Source organism: Sardina pilchardus, chromosome 9, assembly GCF_963854185.1.
Source record: "Sardina pilchardus chromosome 9, fSarPil1.1, whole genome shotgun sequence".
NCBI classification, from domain to species: domain Eukaryota; kingdom Metazoa; phylum Chordata; class Actinopteri; order Clupeiformes; family Clupeidae; genus Sardina; species Sardina pilchardus.
Window position 1 is genome coordinate 19,435,377 of NC_085002.1, and position 19,301 is coordinate 19,454,677.

The window sequence follows — 19,301 nt, forward strand, 5'->3', positions numbered from 1 at the left end:
AAATGTTCATTGCTGCATATTCAACTATGAGTCATCTTGGCTCCACTACCCTCAACTGGTCATTAGTGTGACAGATGTATTCCTGTGTCCGGAACATGGCTAAAGCCGGCAAGGGAAAGCTATAGGCTTATTGAGTGAAGTTAATGCACCCAAAGTACATGCAGTCTTTGAAATGGCTATAGGCTACACAATATAGCCTACTGTAAGTAAATCCAAACTAACATCACATTGTGTGTCCCCATGCTCTTTTTTTTCATTCCAGTTTCCAGCTCTTAACCGGTCAGTGGAGGCTCTTTTACTATTTAAAGATGGACACATAAATGAGCCGTGAATAATCTGCATGATCTTGTGCAACACGGTCAGTGCTCAGTCTGCATTGCCGCACCTCATGATATGCCAATATATGACAATAAGCGTTAAGCTTATCACCTACTGTACCTACCTACCTACCTACCTACCTACCTAGGCTACAAGTAATATAGGGCTCTGCCTACAAGTGTCTGTTAGTTCCACCCAGTGGCTAACTTTGAGCATTGCATGTGGATGTAGTGTAGAATAACCTAATATTGTGATTTGAATAGGCTATCACACACAATCTTAGAATCTTATAAAAGCACATTTCTCTACACCCATTGGAAAGGATGGATTTAGATGAAGTTTCATTACAGATCCTGGAACACATTTTCCTCAGATTGAACTGTTGCAGATTCCACTGATTCCACAAAAGAGCCCTGCTTAGAATTACACACAATATACGCCACATTACCTTATAACCACTGTTCACACAAATAATATGATCATTTACCTGAAACAATTGCTAGTTTCAGTAGCAAAATACCACATCTACAACATGTAGGCTACAATCTGACAAAGATATCAAGGCCTCAATGCCTTTTAAATGGCAACTGGTTTGTTTTAATTTGTTCTGTTTCTATGCTGTATTATGTAGGTTACATGAATCCATCATGATGCTATTTTTTGTTTTTTAAACAAATAATATGTATTTTGGCAACACCCAGTTACAGATCATGTGAAGCTTAATTTCCCTTTTAAACCTATTGTTCATATAGGATAGCTGGCTATCCTTTGAGATTCACCATGTTTTGGAGTTTATTGTCAGTTTTAAAATGTGAAAATGGGTAAAAAAAAATGCTCTATGGATTTTGTATTCTCAAGTTGTCCTTATCATTGTGCCATTGTAATTACTCACCTCAGACTTTCCGTATACTTGCAGCAGGTTACATTCAACACCAGGCAAGATGTGCTATGCTGTGACCCCAATTAGTTGTGTTGTTTGTAACTGTTACTTATAATGAATTGTTGCATTGGTAATATCCAGAGAAATCCTTTGAAATGTGTAAAATGTTCATTGTTGCATTGTTAACATTATGTGTCAGCTTGGCTCCTCTACTTTCAACTGGTCATTAGTGTGACAGATGTATTCCTGTGTCAGGAACATGGCTAAAGCCGGCAAGGGAAAGCTATAGGCTAGTAATTGAGTGGACGGCAGAAAAAGAGGATTGAATGGGTGTTAAACGCATTTGTTGGGATGGTTTACAATAGCCATAAGGAGGACGGACAGTGTGCTGTGCAAGATAGCTTTGTGAGGTTAATGTGCCCAAAGTACATGCGGTCTTTGAAATGGCTAGACTACACAATATAGCCTACTGTAAATCCAAACTGACCTGGTTTACATAGCAGATGATATGAACTACAATGATCTCAAGAACTTGCAATGTTCATTCAGCTTCACACATACATGCCCATATTATGCTTTATTGTAACATTAGTCAGATGAATGCTTATGTTGATAATTGTTGGTTTAAAGGTACACTATGCAGTTTTTCTGGTGTTTTTGGCAACTGTAGGGCTTCCACTAGAGTCGCGATATATTTATATTTTACTTTGCTGTTGTCAGTAGCCCACTTCTCATGGCTTATACACAATGACAGATTATGTGTCCCCATGCGCTTTTGTTGGGTTTATTTTTTTCATTCCTCTGTCCAGTTCTTAACCGGTCAGTGGCTCTTTTACCATTTAAGGATGGAGACATAAGTAAGCTGTGAATAATCTGCATGATCTTGCGCAACACTGAACAGTGCTCAGTCTGCATTGCTGCATCTCATGATATGCCAATATGTCAGTATAAGCATTATTTACTTTACCTGCCTACCTACCTACCTACTTACCCACAAGTCCCCATTTGCTCCACCCAGTGGCTAACTACACGCATTGCATGTGGCTATGGCATGACCTAATAACATCACCCAATCTTAGGAAGAGAAAAGCCCAGATTTATCTACAAACATCTACACTGTCGTTTCATTCTAGATCCCTATATATCCACTATAGATTTTCCTCAGATTGAAGTGATAAACGGCTTCTTCCCTTGTGCTTCCAGGCAGCACTGCCTTGAAGTCAATAGTGGGACCCCAATAGATCTCCATTAGCAACATGTAGCAGGCTGGGTGAACCCTGCCTGAACTTCCAGGGAATTTGAATTTCGCCCGGCAGCTCAGGCTGGAAACCAGCAGATCTATCTCCTCTGTTTAATTTCAGAACCTTTAGGTAGTGACAAATGGTCAAAAAAGGCTTTAGTTTTTGAGATACCCCTACTGGAGGTAAAATAAACCCAACAATGTTTTTCCTCATCTCTAAGGTCTCCCATACATGAAATGGATTCTTGGTTTTCTAGCAGGTTAAGCAACTTCCTGACTACAAACATGACAAATTTCAAAGCTCTCAGAGCTTGTGTGATTGATCTGCATTACTTTGTATGCCTTAAGTCCTACGCGGACAGGCTATATTTTAGTCCTTTTTTTTGGTTAGCTGCTATGGTGTGTATAACAATATCTGTTAATTTAACAATCTTAGCAGTAAAATATTTTTAGCCAAGAATCCATTTCATGTGTGGGAGACCTTGGAGATGAGGAAAAACATTGTTGGGTTTAGTTCTACCTCCGGTAGGGGTATCTCAAAAATTTGGGGGCATTGTCACTAGCCTACTTTGGCACCAATCAGAAATGGCCATACTCTAGTCCTGGCATGCTATTGCCCAGTGACATGACAATAACGAAACTTAAGCGACACGAAGTGCAGTAGAAACAAAGCACAGCCTCCCCAGACTAATGTTCAGTCTTAAAAGATTGAGCTTAGCATGGTGAAAACCTGACTAAACATGTAGGGCATCTTGGCTGAAAAATGTTTAAGGCTCAGCCCAAGCCACAGGGTCACAGTGGCAAAATTGTGGGCTACAGTTTTGCAGGAGGGGTTTGTGGGCAGTGCTACAATAGTAGGCTAGGCCAAATAGAGAGCAATTTGCCTAGATTTGAATAAAAGTGTGTTGATATCACAGGCTGATATCGCAACTGTATCTTCAGTCAAATGACCAAAATCTCAGTCAAAGGTTACAGATTAGATTGATTCCACAAAAGAGCCCTAGTACCTCACACAATATACTGTACGTTACCTTATATGACCACTGTGTTGGTTCACACAATTAATAGGATCATATATCTGAAACAATTGCAAGTAACAAAATACCACCTGTGCAACATGTAGGCTACAATCTGACAAAGATGTCATGGCCTGAATGCACTTATAAATTGCAACCTGTTTACTTTTGTTTGCTTCTTCTTGTTTGCTCTGTTTTCCTTTACTGTATGTGCAGGCTACACAAATCCATTATAATGTTTTTTAAACTAATTATATGTTATTGCATTGCCGATCATTTGATCTCCACACTTATGTAAAATGGAATCAGTTGAAATGGGATGAAAATGAAGAAGACCTAATTTTGTCTAGCCCTGATAGTGAAGACTTGGAATAACCTCATGAATACAAATATTTCTTGTCTCATGTTTAGTTTGTTTTAAGTATTTACCATTGTATAGAGGTTTCTTGAACCAGGCGTGCAGTATTCCGGTGTCCGGAACACGGCTAAAGCCTGTAAGGGAAAGCTATAGGCTAATTGAGTGAACGTGAGAAAAAGAGGATTGAATGGGTGTTAAACGCATTTGTTGGGATGGTTTACAATAGCCATAAGGAGGACGGACAGCGTGCTGTACAGCTTTGTGAAGTTAATGCACCCAAAGTACATGCAGTCTTTGAAATGGCTAGGCTACACAATAGAGCCCACTGTAAATCCGAACTGACCTGGTTTACATAGAGATGATATACAGTACCGTAAACTCTACAATGATCTCAAGAACTTGCATTGTTCATTCAACTTCACACATACTTTACATGCCCATATTATGCTTTATATTAACATTACAGTCAGACTAATGCTTATGTTAGGCCTGGTAATTGTTGGTTTAAAGGTATAATATGCAGTTACAAGTATTTTTTGGCGACATGTTCCTTATAAGTCCTTACTGATAGGCCAACTTTTGTTGGAAGGGCAACTCTATCCTACTGCATCTGCTGCCACAGATGTATGAAGACAGAGAAATCAAGATGAAGGTTTTATTTACCATGGTTAACACAAAGTGAGACTATGCACATGGCTTCACAGAAGGATAAAACCAGTTGCCCTCACACAGTAAATAGTGTAGTGTGGGTTTAATTGTAGAGGTATTTATTTTATATGTTTGTATTTATCTCCATGTGGACCATGGACCATACTGAATCAGACCCTGACTAGTGCTAACCTTTCAATCCAGAGCAGATTACTATGGGCATACTATGGGGATGCACCCATGCAAAACAGCATAATATTTTTTGCTTACCTCTAACAATATAGTTACACAAAGAAATACTCAGGAACAGATTTAAATAAGAACAGGTAAATAGAGAAAAACAAAGATAAACAGCTAACTTAGTTGACATCTTGTTCAACCACAATTCTTTTTAAACGTAAGCACAGATAAAGCTAAGAATAAGAAACATCAGAACAAAATAATAAGAATAAGAAGCATAAGATAAAAAATAAGAAACAGGTCAACACAAACTACTCATGCATAGCGTCATAAAACATTTATTTTGAATGATATATACTCCACACATCTCTATATTATACAAAATAAGTCAATATTTTCTGAAACCTCTTAAGTCGGAGACATTCCTACATGACTGTAATTGAACTCTCTGGAGTTTGTCACTTTCTTCCGGTGCAATAAAGCAGTATCACTCATAGACAGTAAACGATATAGTAGGTATCACTACATGAGTGCAGCGCCAGCACTGGCGCAATGGACTGAGCTCCTCTTCCTGTTTACGCTGTGACACTCACCTCCTGAATGGTTAACCTGCACATAGTCTCGTCTCAGGGGTCCTTGGGTGCTAAAGACACAATTTAGTGTCTAATCCCAATTAACAGACATGTGAGCGTGCATAGGCCACGGCTCACACTTGCTCACTCTCGTCTTCGACTTTAACACTGCCCTGTCACATTGACGCCAGGTTGCTAAGCTCTTATAGCAATCTCATTTCCTGCTAAACACAAACACCTTTATGGGACTAGGCGCTCCAGATACTCAGAGTAAATCTCACTGGAGTAGACTGATGACCTTTTGCTTTTATGATGACTTTGAACACTTATTTGAATGGCATAATTTTTGCCCAACTATGAGAACGATTTTTAGTCCAGGCGTTTTAAACATAGGCTTGTCAGGCTGTAATCTTTGGTCCATGCATTTGGCACATGCTATGCCAGACTTGAGACTTTACCCATTATTCAAATTAGTGTCCTTAGATTTGTCCAAAAGACATTTTGAGCATGATAAGTAATTTATCAGTTAGATAAATCAGATGTTATATTGTTTACAGTATGTTATCACACAATTTCTGCCACTGGCAGGCCTCTGTATTGTGCTGTGTTTCTCAGCATATTGTTAAGCTATCTCCGCTTCACTCCTAATACAGTATTATCTATGTATATGTATATGTATATGTATATGTTTATATGTATATGTTGAACACACTTAAAACAACATAATATATTTACTTGGTATAATATTTATCCATGCACAATAGAACACAATAACAAGTGCAAAGTAAAGTTGTAGGCCCTGAATAGAGATAGTGTTACAATGTAGTTTGCACAAAACAACAGCAAGGGCATAGTGCCATGCATCACACATAAACCATTGAAATTACCCTTACTTTGAAACAGTTTCAAGTGCTATTCAAGTAGCCTACTATAACATTTTATAAAGTACTGTGTTTGTTTTTAAAGAGTGAAGACGTATGTATATGCACACTTGCTATAAAAGCATTTAAAAGACACTATTGGGTCTTTTCATTCCTGGTTAGACACTTCTATGAACTGTGCAGAATTCTGTGAAAGCAATTTACCCCTTCCTGTGTAAAGTCATGAAACAGTCAAATGGGATTGTTTTGTATCCTTTAACTGTAAGTGAGTAATTGGATGTGGAAAGCCAGCATTTAGGCTAGGGCAGCTTTCTTAATTACCTACGTCAGAGAGATGAAAAAATCCTACATGTCAGCCCTTGTACTGTTTTACTGTATATTTTATTGTAAGGTTTTTGATCATTTTATTACTTCGTCATTATCTTCATCAAAAAAAGCTGTCTATGTGTCCCTCATGTGTAAATGAGCACCATTCCAGCCTAATAACCAGCTTTACACGGCAAATACACAGACGATCTTTGACAATACACCTGTTTGTGTCATTTGAAGACAGAATATGAAAAGCACTAATATTTGTGGTTTGATTTCCAAAGCAGTGCTTTTTAAAAATAATAAATAAATAAATGGACAAATCTGACATCAACTGTTTTTTCACCATGTGCAGAAAGTACTGAAACACATCACAAAGGATTTAACCTAATCCCTTTGATATGTTCTGGACAGCCACTGTTTTCTGACAAGATTAGTCCAGAAAATTAGTTTAGTCAATAAAGTTAATTGAAAAAGGTGTAGATGTTAAATAAAGAGCCAATTTGCCAAGCCTTTTAAGAACAAAACCTCACAACCAGGGAAGCCCATGAAGGAGAACAGAGAGGAGCTTGGAAGTGGAAGTGTTCGGAGGATATATTCTCGAGGCACAGCGGTCTATGCACTGGGAGACCCCAACATGCGGATACCTCAGAGAAGGCAAAGGCTTCAGTCGCTCATTCCTGAAGGTGTAGACAAAGCCATTGAAGGAGGTCATGCGTCTTCGTCTTTTACATTTAGCTTCCAGTATTTCACGGCTCAAGTTTTTGTGTTCATTACATGTAGGCCTATGGCTATTTAGTCTGTGCTGTGAGCTGATTTTAACTGAATTTAACTGAATTCAAAGTGTGGTGGTCCTACTGCACCAGACGAGTCACACTATAGAAATGATTTATTTATTTATTTACTTCACAGCTGAGAGATCTTCCCTCTTTTCTATTTTATGTGTTATTTATGGTTAATCTGTTTTGCAGACATGAGAGGTGATTCCTGTTGGTTTCCTGTCTATGTCAGTAACAGTGTAATGTAAAAGAAACCAATGCTCTTAATTTTGCAAAAATCATCTCATCCAGAGATGACTGTGATGCATGGAGCGACCCTTTCTGTCCATAACTAGGGCTGCATTTGAACACATCAAGTGAACTGGAAGCAATGGGAAAGGGTGAAAGAGCAAATAGAGAAGGGAGGGGTTTGTAGGTGTGAAGTCACAGGTCTTATGGCACCTCGTCATGATGAGGATTACTTGTTGCGCACAAGGAGTGAATCCAATCAGGATGGATTGACACATTACGGGGGAAAAACCTCCATAAGCTTTAACAGCTTGCCAGTACCTATTTGTGAATGTAATAGGATGACCACAAGCTACTTTAGCAAGGAAATCCTACTTGAGGGTGTTGACACAGTTACTTTAGAGGAAGGTAATCCACAGATGGTACAGGTCACTTCCTGAATGAAGGACAGTAAATATGTGGTGCAATCCTCTACTTTAAGCATATAGCCTACATCGAGTGTTAATGTTAGATAACTGTATCTGGATGTGGTGCTATCAGAGCAAGATGCTAGGTGATGCATGACAGTAGGTGATACCTTATATTAATAAAAAATAAAGAAAGTTCCAGAGAAATGCCAGAGATTTAAGTGCCATGGTAATGAGCCACCGAAATCCGCGTTGTTAGCCAATTTGATGTTGTTAACTTCCATTTGCGTCAGCACTGGTACCATAGCCTATTAGAACCAAGTTTCATTTATCACCCATGGCAAGCTGTTTTAACATTTAAATGCATTGTGGACCAATGAGATATTGATGGTAAATTGAATGTAACAGTTCAATTTCATGTTCAGTGAACTGAATATTCTATAGAACACTTTCCACAAAAGTATAGCCTAAGTTTAACAGATTTGAGTTTAACTGTTTGAATCTGAATTTGATGTTTTCTATTTCTATGATTTCTATAATAATGAAGGTCAGTAGCATATAGCGTATAATGTCTAGAAAGTTCACAAGTAACATGTCCTAAAATGTACAACATGTACCGGTACATTTAAATAATGAATAGCAGGAGATGTGAAATAATGATGAATATTACAAATGCCAAAATAAGAAGACTTCTTATCTGAATATAGATTGTTCAAGCTTCCCCTGTACATCTCATAGAGTTCATTTCCCATTATGCCTGTTACCACCTAACCACCCTTCCACCCCCTCTTTCCCAACCCACCCCTCAACCATTCCTACAACCCCTACCCCATTACCCTTTCTGCAACCACCCCCCACCCCTGTTTTCACTTGCAATCTTCATATTCACCTTACAAGACAGAATAAAGGAAACACACACACACACACACACACACACACACACACACACACACACACACACACACACACACACTACTCTCTGAGTTATACTCCATATACTATCAAATATTATTTTCATTGTAGTCCTCTGACAACAAGTTAAAACTCTCCTCTGTGCCAAAAGCAATTTTATCACAATTATAGAGTTTAGTGTATGGATACTGCATTCATGAATCCTTTAACTATCAGCCTGTGCACTGAGGGGAAAAAAAGAAAGAAAGAAAAAAAAGAATCGCTGAATGTGCATGATTTTATCATGTACATTGGTTGACAATGAAATGTCTAGGTTCACAAAACTGATTCATGCTGTGAATTTGATCAAGTGATTATAATGTGATCATTAGGATATTTAGGAAGTGACTCAATAAATCAACAAATTAGTTAACTGTTCTGTTCAAAACTGCCTTTAAATGTAGTTATCAATCAACTGTATTCTAAAGAAATGCATTCACATCAGGGCTGAAAACTGTCATTATGATAACACATAAGATGTGGTAAGGTATTTCACCGAAGTAAAACGCAGCTTTTCCAGCCTTTCACAGCTATATCCAATTACACAATTACAGAAAAATAATGGAAGACACTCTCATTTCAGTACTTGTGTATTTAAGTTTAGACACATTTGAGTTATTTTGAAACCTGAATGAAAAGCCCTTTCACTGAAAGATATGGAGCCTGTGTACATTCAGGCCTTAAAATATGAAAAGTTAGGGCTGTCCAATTTGTTAAACCATATTATGTTGTCATTACATAAATCAGTCTACTGTTGTTCTGAATGAAACACAATCTTATTGTGTTCAAATAGTCATTCCCGTTGAGTAACCCACGTTTTCTAATGAATCAAGTAAGGTAAGCGTATACTAAGGGGGAAAGGAAAATAATCACATTTACTAAACCCCAAAACATAAAATTAAACAAAGTCATGTTTTTCTTTCAAACACAACGTTATGACATTAAACTGACATATTTTGCCACAGCGATGAATTCATTTGACAGAATCATGTTAGATCAATGTGAAGTACCAGGTGCCCGGGCAAATGATCACATGCAATGTTTGTGCGACACCATTTCATTGTGTTCCCATGAGCCTCTGCAAGAACCCTGAGATAATCATGCAGATAACAGTGCTGTTTTCACATGAGTTTCTTAAAGTGGACTATGCTTAGGGACCAGTAGAATTTGGATCTGAGTTGTATCTTGTTATGCTTTTAAATGAACCATGCTTTGTTCCCACCATGAATGCGTCACATAGAACATGCACAAAGCATCACTGGCATCACATGAATCCAACAAGAAGGAAAGCCCCCTGACTTCGTTCCCAATGATATATCTTAATGCCTAATGCATAACAGTGTATGATGGGATCACAAAAAGATATTGAAATTAAATATGTACACCATATAAACTTCACTTAATCAATACCATCAAAATTATCAAAATGGACAACTACATGGACAGTTTGTTAGTGTGCAATCGATATGTACGATAAATCAAGAAAATCCAGCTATTCTTTTTTTCAGTGTGTGTGCTGAACCACCAGTGCGTCACCACAAGTGTGTCTTACACCTAAATACACTGACACTCAAATGAGATTGTCTTACTTCCTTTCAGTGTAATTGTATAATTGGATGTACAGAATCTGTGTTTTGCTTGAATCATTGGCTTATAACTTACACATTTACTGAATCACCAAACAGCTAAATAATTAAGTTAAACAATTAAATGTAAAAATACACCTGCTTCTTGAATGATGTATCAAAATAATTGATCTTGATTTTATTCGGTCCTCATGTATCTATGAATAGGGCTGAATGACTTCACTGTTTTGTGAACTGGTGGTCAGTGTTGGGAAGGTTACTTTAGAAATGTAATGAGTTACAGTTACAAGTTACTCTGTTTAAAATGTAATAGTAGTGTAACTATTTGAATTACTTTTTCTGAGTAACGTAACTAATTACTTTTGATTACTTTTTGATTACTTTTCTGATTTTTGAATGATATATATAGTGCCCAAATCCATGCGAAGATTTCGGTCTTGGTCTACAGGCTGCCGAGCAGTTCTGTACAAGCCCACAAGGCAGCAAGGGCATTCAATACATGAATTAGCATCACATTTTTTGTGAGGATAATATAATGATAATCATAACACGTTTACAGGCAGGCATGTAGGCCTACGCTGATGGTGCTGTAGACGTGATAGAGCCTATCAGAAGGTCCCGTATCAAACTATGGCTGTGGAGGGAAACAGTTTTTTTTACATACAATATTCTTTGCAAAGTTTTGCTGACAATATTGAGATGTAATTCAAATTGTAATTTTGAAAAAATTCAAAAGTACCTGTAATTGAATTACATTTTGTTCTACAGTAACTGTAATATATTACTGTTACATTTATTTTGTAATTAAATTACGTAACTCAATTACATGTAATGCGTTACTCCCCAACACTGCTGGTGGTAAATGGTAAATAGTGTTAATCAAAGGCTTAGGACAAGGTTTCACTACTCTTGTAACAACCTATATATGTTGCACATTTAAACACGCAGGTATCATTTAACTGTAATTGTGTAATTGGATGTTGGCCTACAAAAGCTGTTTTTTTGGTGAGTCATGAGTCACTCAAGTGTATAGATCTCAGTTTGTAAAAAATGTATCTGTTTTATAAATGTTAAAAATTTTATTTCCAATGTGCTTAAATGAAGAGGACAGTGACGGCGTGACTTGTTTGTCACACATAGGAAAGCTTAGGCCTGAAATGTGATTGTCTTGTATACTCACACTAATTGTGTAATTGGATATGTTTTACCTAAGTGATTCTGAGAAAAAGCGTCCAACTTTTTGTCAGGAGTGTTGCAGAATTTTGCAGTTTTGCACTTATTGCATTGCAATAATATATATATATTTTTCAAATGATGTACATTTAGGCAAAAATGAGTAAAATTTAGTGGAATTGAAACAATTAAACACAGTCTATTCTAATGATGACCTGCTTTGCCTTTTTGCAATGATTGGGCTAATCCCTTGATTGGATATAGGTGGCTGTTTCTGATAGGGTTACTAAATGGCTCAAATGACTAAGGCTAACAAGGAAATGGTCTTCTGATTTGCCAAACCTCTCAAACTCACACTAAAGGTCACATTTTGTAAACAGCATGCCAAGACGCACATTATAGAAACACAGTAAAAGAGTTTGATGGAGTTGAAACACTCATTTTTCAAGAATCTTAATCATTGCAGATCCCTGTTAAGATTGTGACTCACAATGAACATCAACCATTTGGAAATTGTATCTCATTCACTGTTTGCATTTTCACAACCTGCTCTGCTTAAGAGCTGCACTGTGAAGGAATGTGAGGAATGTGACATTTGTGACACCATCTCACAACTACACACAGTGACAGTACATTGTCACAGTTAAACTGCAACACATTAAGTTAGACAAACTAGTCATGTCTCTCTTTGTTACACTAATACATGTTTCCACAGCAATGAATGTGAAGCCCCTAAGTAGCTTCTGATGGAACTTCTGGATGAAGGCAAATGGGATCCCCTGGTCCACTTCATTGTTTTTCCATAAGCTTTTGCAAGAATACACAGATCAAATCAAGCAGCTATCAATGTTGGCAAAAGTGTTATGTACAGTATGGGTTGTCTTAATGTTAGTTATTACATTATATTTGGCTGATACCTTTTTAACCAAAGTGTCTAACAACATGGTAAGCAGAACAATTCTCTCAACAATTCCAGGACAATTGAAAAAGGTAGAGCACAATAAGAATATGTGAATCAGTTTGAATTTTAAAAAGGTACAATAATACAGTAGAGTACAATAAGTGTAAGTGTCAGCTCTAGTCAGGTGGTGTGCTAGGATCAGCAAGACTAGTTGTAAGTATTGCTATGAGAGGAGATGTTCTCTGAAGAGCTGGGTCTTCAGGAGTTTCCTGAAGATGGAGAGGGATGTCCCTGCTCCTGGTGGATGAGAACAGTTTGGATTGGCCTGGGTGTACCGCGGTGGTAGAGCTAGACGTTGTTCATCTGAGGAGTGCAATGGACCCATATTTTGCAGTGCTAATGTATAGTATATGTTATGCTCTGAGATGAGCCATGCTTTGGTCCCACCAATAGGTATCCTTATCATATCATAGTGGTTCCTTATCATATGTTCTAAACATAAGTAAACACTTCTACATATTATTGCATATTATCTCCCTCAACAATGGAATTCTCTTCTCTGATTGGCTGATGGGGTGGCCATTAACTTCGTATAACCTGCTACCTTTGAAGTAGTTCCCGTAACACACTTGAATATTAATTCGCCAAACTCGTTGCGAAGTTTAAATGAACTGTCACGTAGCATCCAAGCTGAAATACAGACGTGCAGAACCATAGGAACATTGTAGCATATGACGGAGGTGGATTGTAGCTAGTTGGATGCCATGTAGGCTATAAAAGTAGCGATCTTTCAAAGTTAAAGTTATTCAGAATCCTGGGATATGGCCGCTTGACAACGGGAGAGATAGAACTAACGACTGGCTTTTGGCCGTAGCAACCAGCCATTTAGAACTAACGACTGGCCTTTGGCCATAGCAACCATCCATTTTAGAACTAGTAACGGCAGTTTTGTCCTGCAAGTAGAAAGTTGATATGTGGCGGAAAGTAGTCCCACAGTCAAGACAGTTTTAGCGATGTTAACGGACGCAACGGTGGAATAAAACTATGTTCTAAATATACAGGTTATGAATACAAACGGGAGATAAGCGGGATAACGGCCTTCGAGGTCGACCGGTTCGATGGAAATAATGGCACGGCGGAGGTAACTCCGTCTCCGTGCTTCGCACGTCGCCGGAGTTCTAGACCTCCACCTAGCCATTATTTCCATCGAACCGGTCACCTCGTCGGCCGTTATCCCTTACTTACTTTGGCACAGCTCTATCGAAACATTGCATCTCAAAAAGCAGTGCCTTTGAATAATCTTCTATTAACAGTTGCAGTGTAACAATAATTACAACAGCTGAATGCAACTTACTTGAGACAAAAATATTGAAGTGACATGAATATTTCATGCAAACTTAATTCAAACTATTTAATTAAAATCAGCTGCTAAATGTGGGTCACCACTATAGCATAAATCTATTTTTTAAACTGAAAGAGAAATGCTGTGTTCATTTTAGCAATTCATTTTCTGTGAACCGATGTCCGCATTACAAATACGTAAATCTGTTTTTATAGTGTGCATAAAACTAAAGACAAGTAGGTCCTATTCATTGCAGAGAAAAGGCTTGACCAAGTGTAGCCTCTTGGCAGGAGGCCTGTCACAATTACCGGTAAAAAAGGCGTAATTGAATTAAGAGGTGTTCACAGGGCAGTGTCTGGGTGCCAAGACAGGTAATACAAAGTCCTACATTTACTATCCAGCTAAATCCATTGCCATGGACGGATCATGAGGCAATGGGCCCCTGGGCACAGACATGAAAAGGGCCCCTCTGCCCAACTGAAAAAGTCAGGTAGAGGGGTTGAGGGGAGTAATTTGATGTTTAATACACCAGGCTCTGGGTGCCTCAGTAATGGCACAGTTATCCTGTTAACCTCTACACCTTTTAGCGACAGGGACATTCAATTGAATTATCTGCCTAATGCCATTTAGAGCGCTTAGCCCATTTTTTAATTAAATCATTTGCCCTAAAAGTCTGTTTGTAGTGGTGAAGAGACTAAATTGGCTAAAGACAAGAAAGATTCCTTTAAGAGTCATGAATAGGCACACTGTCAATTAAACCCAATTGCATTACTTACTGTACAAGAAATTCACAGGAACCAAGGGAGACAAGGAAGAACGAAAAGAAAAGAGGCAATGCACTTACTATACTTCCTTAATATCAAAGTAATGTAAAGACGCGGTAATAAAAAAACGTATTTTTGTTATTACTTGTTTCTAGATACGCAAGGGGCTAACATGTTAGGATGAGTAACATAAATCTAGTCTTAATCAATAATGCTTCAATAATGCAGTAGTGTTTCAATAATGTCACTCATTTCACTTTATCATGGCAACCATTCAGCAGTGTTGAATACCAATTGAATTACCTGCCTATTAACAATAATTGAGGTAATTGGTTTTCCCACCATTAGGGTGATGAGATTCCAGTGAGTCTCCCAAACAGTACAACATTCAGTTAGGTTCCAGAAGGCATTCCAGACTGTAAAAAGATATAGGAATGGAGACTCGCAAAGATGATTGTGGATTTGAATTCAGATAATCACAATTCATGCTAATAAAGATATTTCAACAAACTGTTTACTGTTGTCTTTATTTCAAAACTGCACATGTGTCTTGGAAAGATTCAGTACCCAGTCTAGTTTATTCCTGACATTTTATTATTATTGTTATTATTATTATTAATCATAAAGATGATAATATGTCAGATTTTTCTGACATACTGTATTGCTATGGCCTACTGAAGCAAATGTGAATGTTTTCGTTGCTAAGAGACCTTTGATAAAGTGAGTGTAATTTTCCATTTTCATGTGCTGTCTGAAAGAAAGATTTTGGGTGTGGTGATGAGTTATAAAAATTGCCCCAACCCTAAGGGGCAGCACCAAGAAGGCATTTGAAAATATCAGTTGGATAACACGAGCAAGGGGACTGGTAGATTAGATTCTTGCCGTATCCAGTCGGCAAAACAGCAAAAACACCCTTCTTGCACAGGAATTTTGCAGTGTTAACTAAAGTCTAACTTGTTCCTTGTAGGGTCCATAGCCATTTCAAACAACTATTGTTCATCCGTAGCCATCTTGCAATGTTTATTGACTGGTTCTAGACTTTAATGTCGGCTCCAACGGCATGGGTAATGAGCATCATTACTGATTGTCAGAGTGACTCGTGGAGCAAATTCACATTGTGCTCTCGCGAGAACTTTGCATTTCCAGGGTATTCCCAATCACTGTCCAGTGGTCATTCAGTCAATGCTATGTTATCACTGCTGCTAACTGCTTGGCTGCAGTCAAGTTGTGGGGCAGCCGTGGCCTACTGGTTAGGGCTTCGGGCTTGTAGCCTGAGGGTTGCCGGTTCGATCCTCGACCAGTCCACGGCTGAAGTGCCCTTGAGCAAGGCACCTAACCCCTCACTGCTCCCCGAGCGCCGCTGGTTGGGCAGGCAGCTCACTGCTCTGGGTTGTGTGATTCACCTCACTGTGTGCAGTGTGTTCACTAATTCGGGTTAAATTGGGTTAAATGCAGAGAACTGAATTTCCCTCATGGGATCAAAATAGTATATATTCTATTCTATTCTATCAATGTTTAATGTTGTAAGAATAGGTCAGATAAGCTCGAACGGCATCTGAAATTGAGTTGTCCCATGAGTGGTAGAGAAAACAGAGTAGCGACACTCCCATAGGAGATCATGTAAAAAAAAAAATGGTAGCACTTTCCCATGCCAGTTTCCAGGTTATGGGAGTGTTGGAACTTCAAACGACCATTCTCTTGGTCAGTAGTCAATGAATTCATTGATTACACCCTCCAGTGTCCAGAAACACATTCCACCCACCTGTGATTCAGCCATTCAGCTATTTGGAACTTTTCGATTGTGATGCAGCAACATCAAAGAGTGTCGCAACTCTCTCTTTCCATGGCTGTCCTGTTGTCCTGACCAGTGGGAGCTCTATCTGGCCAATGCCCCCCCCCCCCCCCATCCCCCCACAAAGAGGACAAGAGGAAAAGTACAAGAGTGTAATCTGAGGCCAGAACATCCAGATAAAGATGGGGGAACTCAAAGGGTCCTAATTTGAATGATGGACAAAGTGCAAAGTTGCAAGCTTAATTTAATACCTAAATCAATTTGCTAGTTTCACATAAGGGTAAGACACTGACGTGCAAACACTCACGAGTCAGTGCAATGCTCCCATATGCCACAAAATAGCTGCATTTCACGCAAAAAAAAAAGTTTGCTGACAGACTTTGCACTTTGCCCTCCTAACAAATTAGTCTTACAATTAAATTGGTGTAGCCTACACACCAAGAGCAGGTAAGCTGCTTTAGTCTGCCTGAGTGGGGGTGGGGGAAGCAGGCTTGCAGGAGGGCCAGAGTTCAGCTAAAGCAAATTAAGACTAATATCAACAAACGAAAACTAGCATCAACAAACCACCACACCTAACCCAAGGCGCTTCCCAGCTCCTGGCTCAGACCGTAGTTATCTCACGCCTCTTATTATTGCAATGCCCTTCTCATGGGCTTTCCAGTTTGTGCAGTGAAACCAATATGTTATCATATGCTATGCTTTGTACCCACCATGAGTGTGTATTCAGTATGGAGAAAATATCAGTGGTTTCTTCTGAAATGCACTTAGTTATGAAGATCTCGGATACTATGGGGCAGCTTACTCAAGATGTTTCATCTCAAGAAACAGTTGCTTTGCTAATTATTTTTGTATTAACTTTGACACTGTAGCATTCACGCAACATTTGAATTCCTACTCTAAGAGGGGAGCGTATCTATCTTCCCTGGGTCCTGCTGTATGTTCCCCACTTTGTATGGAGCCAGGGAACATAGGACCCTTTTTTAAGTTTTAAATATGTTCCCCGCTTTTTCTAAAAGGGGTCCTATGTTCCCCGGTATGTATTGTGACCGGTGAACATAGGACCCTTTTGGGGAAAACCAGGGAACATAGGACCCAGAGAACATAGGGATGACCCCCCTCTCAGAGCCTACTCTTCTTTGCAAACAACTTTTCAACTTGTGCAACATTGTGGCATTAAAATAACAGACACCAATCAAAAATTGGGAGATGAGTAGAAATGTACCATGTGACTTTTAAGACTTGTACACCTTTAAAAGCGTTCTGTTTTGTACTGTACCCTGGTATGTACAGTAAGTGATTTGGCTACCTGATGAGAGCCATCACAGCCAAATGACCTTTGCTAAACTGTGTATGAGTTGTTCTAAGGGTGGTTTCACAATCGGGGTGCGCTTGACATCTTTCACACACAGGTCTGCCAAAAATATGCTATAATATTCCAACATTATGTTATTATCAGAGATGTATAGTAACGAAGTAGAACTACTTAAGTACTCTACTTAAGTACTGAAATGCAGTATCTGTACTTTACTGGAGTAGTATTTTTTTCGGCTACTTCTACTTTTACTTCACTACATATTTTCGATGAGTATAGTACTTTTACTCCGATACATTTTTTATGTGCTCCATCGTTACTCGTTACTGGTGTGTCTGTCACGATTCACGAACAAATCCGTTCCGGATTGCTCACGAAGTCCTAGTCACACTGATCACGTGCGTGTCACTTGTTGACAGCACGATCTTAGCTTTCCAATGGTATTAAATAGTTGCTGTAATTAAGGGTTCGCGAGAAAATCAAGGTGAAGTTAGGCTACATGAGAAGCATTCATTTGTACAATAAGTCATTCTCGAGTAGCCTAATCCCGTTTTTGAATTGCAACATTTCTTCTTGGTCTCCGACTTCAGTCTGTGTAGCACCCCACAATAAGCCTACTACTTGAATACTGTGTTCTTCCACTTGTTTGGTTTTAGAACATTTATTTAAACTACATAAATTACATAGATAACATAAGCATTGCTTCCACATATTTCTATGCATTATGCCTATTTTAGACTAGCCGGATAACCTACCATGACTGAGGCCTAATTACTCTCACGTTCTTTTAAAGTGACAGGCACTCAATTAGACAGATGACGTTAAAGATAAATGTAAGTCAATATGACAATCGTGTAAAATGTGAGTCAAAATAAAAAACCTATATCAAATACTCAACATACTATGTATTTTAACTAATTATGCAGATCATAAATAGGCCTAATGTAAACTTCATATGAATTTCAAAATGTTATGTTCACATACGATATGAAGCCACCTTTTCACTGTGTTGGAAGTATGCCTTGTAATGTCTGGTCTCCGCTGGTGTGGTGGGGCTCCCATATCAAATCAGTATCAAAATTCTTAACTTATGTTAAAACAATTGTGACACTATAGTCTTATCATGTATTTTTCATGCTATGGCTACTGACTGATGCATTAGATAGATAGATAGATAGATAGATAGATAGATGGCTACAGACGATCAATGATTCTGTATACCTATTATTGTATTAAAAGTGAGTTGTATCGGTCATAACACCCCTACAAATGACATTGGGTCCCTGTGTCCCTGTGTGTCTGCCAAGGGGCCTGCACTGAACGATTGTGCTGATACCTTTTGCACCCATCTTGTTCGCAAATCAGCTAATTACATAATACTTCTACTTTTACTTTCAGTACTTTAGTATTTTAAAAAATAAACTACTTGCAATACTTAAGTACAAAACATGTTTAAAACTTTAGTACTTCCACTTAAGTACGGTTTTTAAAGAGCACTTCTACTTCTACTCAAGTCACTTTTTTGATAGAGCACTTGTACTTCTACTCAAGTCTGGATCTCTAGTACTTTATACATCACTGGTTATTATTAATGGCTATACTTCAAGTGCCTTACCAAGACAGAACAGTAAAAATAGAATTTCTTGACAAAAAAATGCACCTTT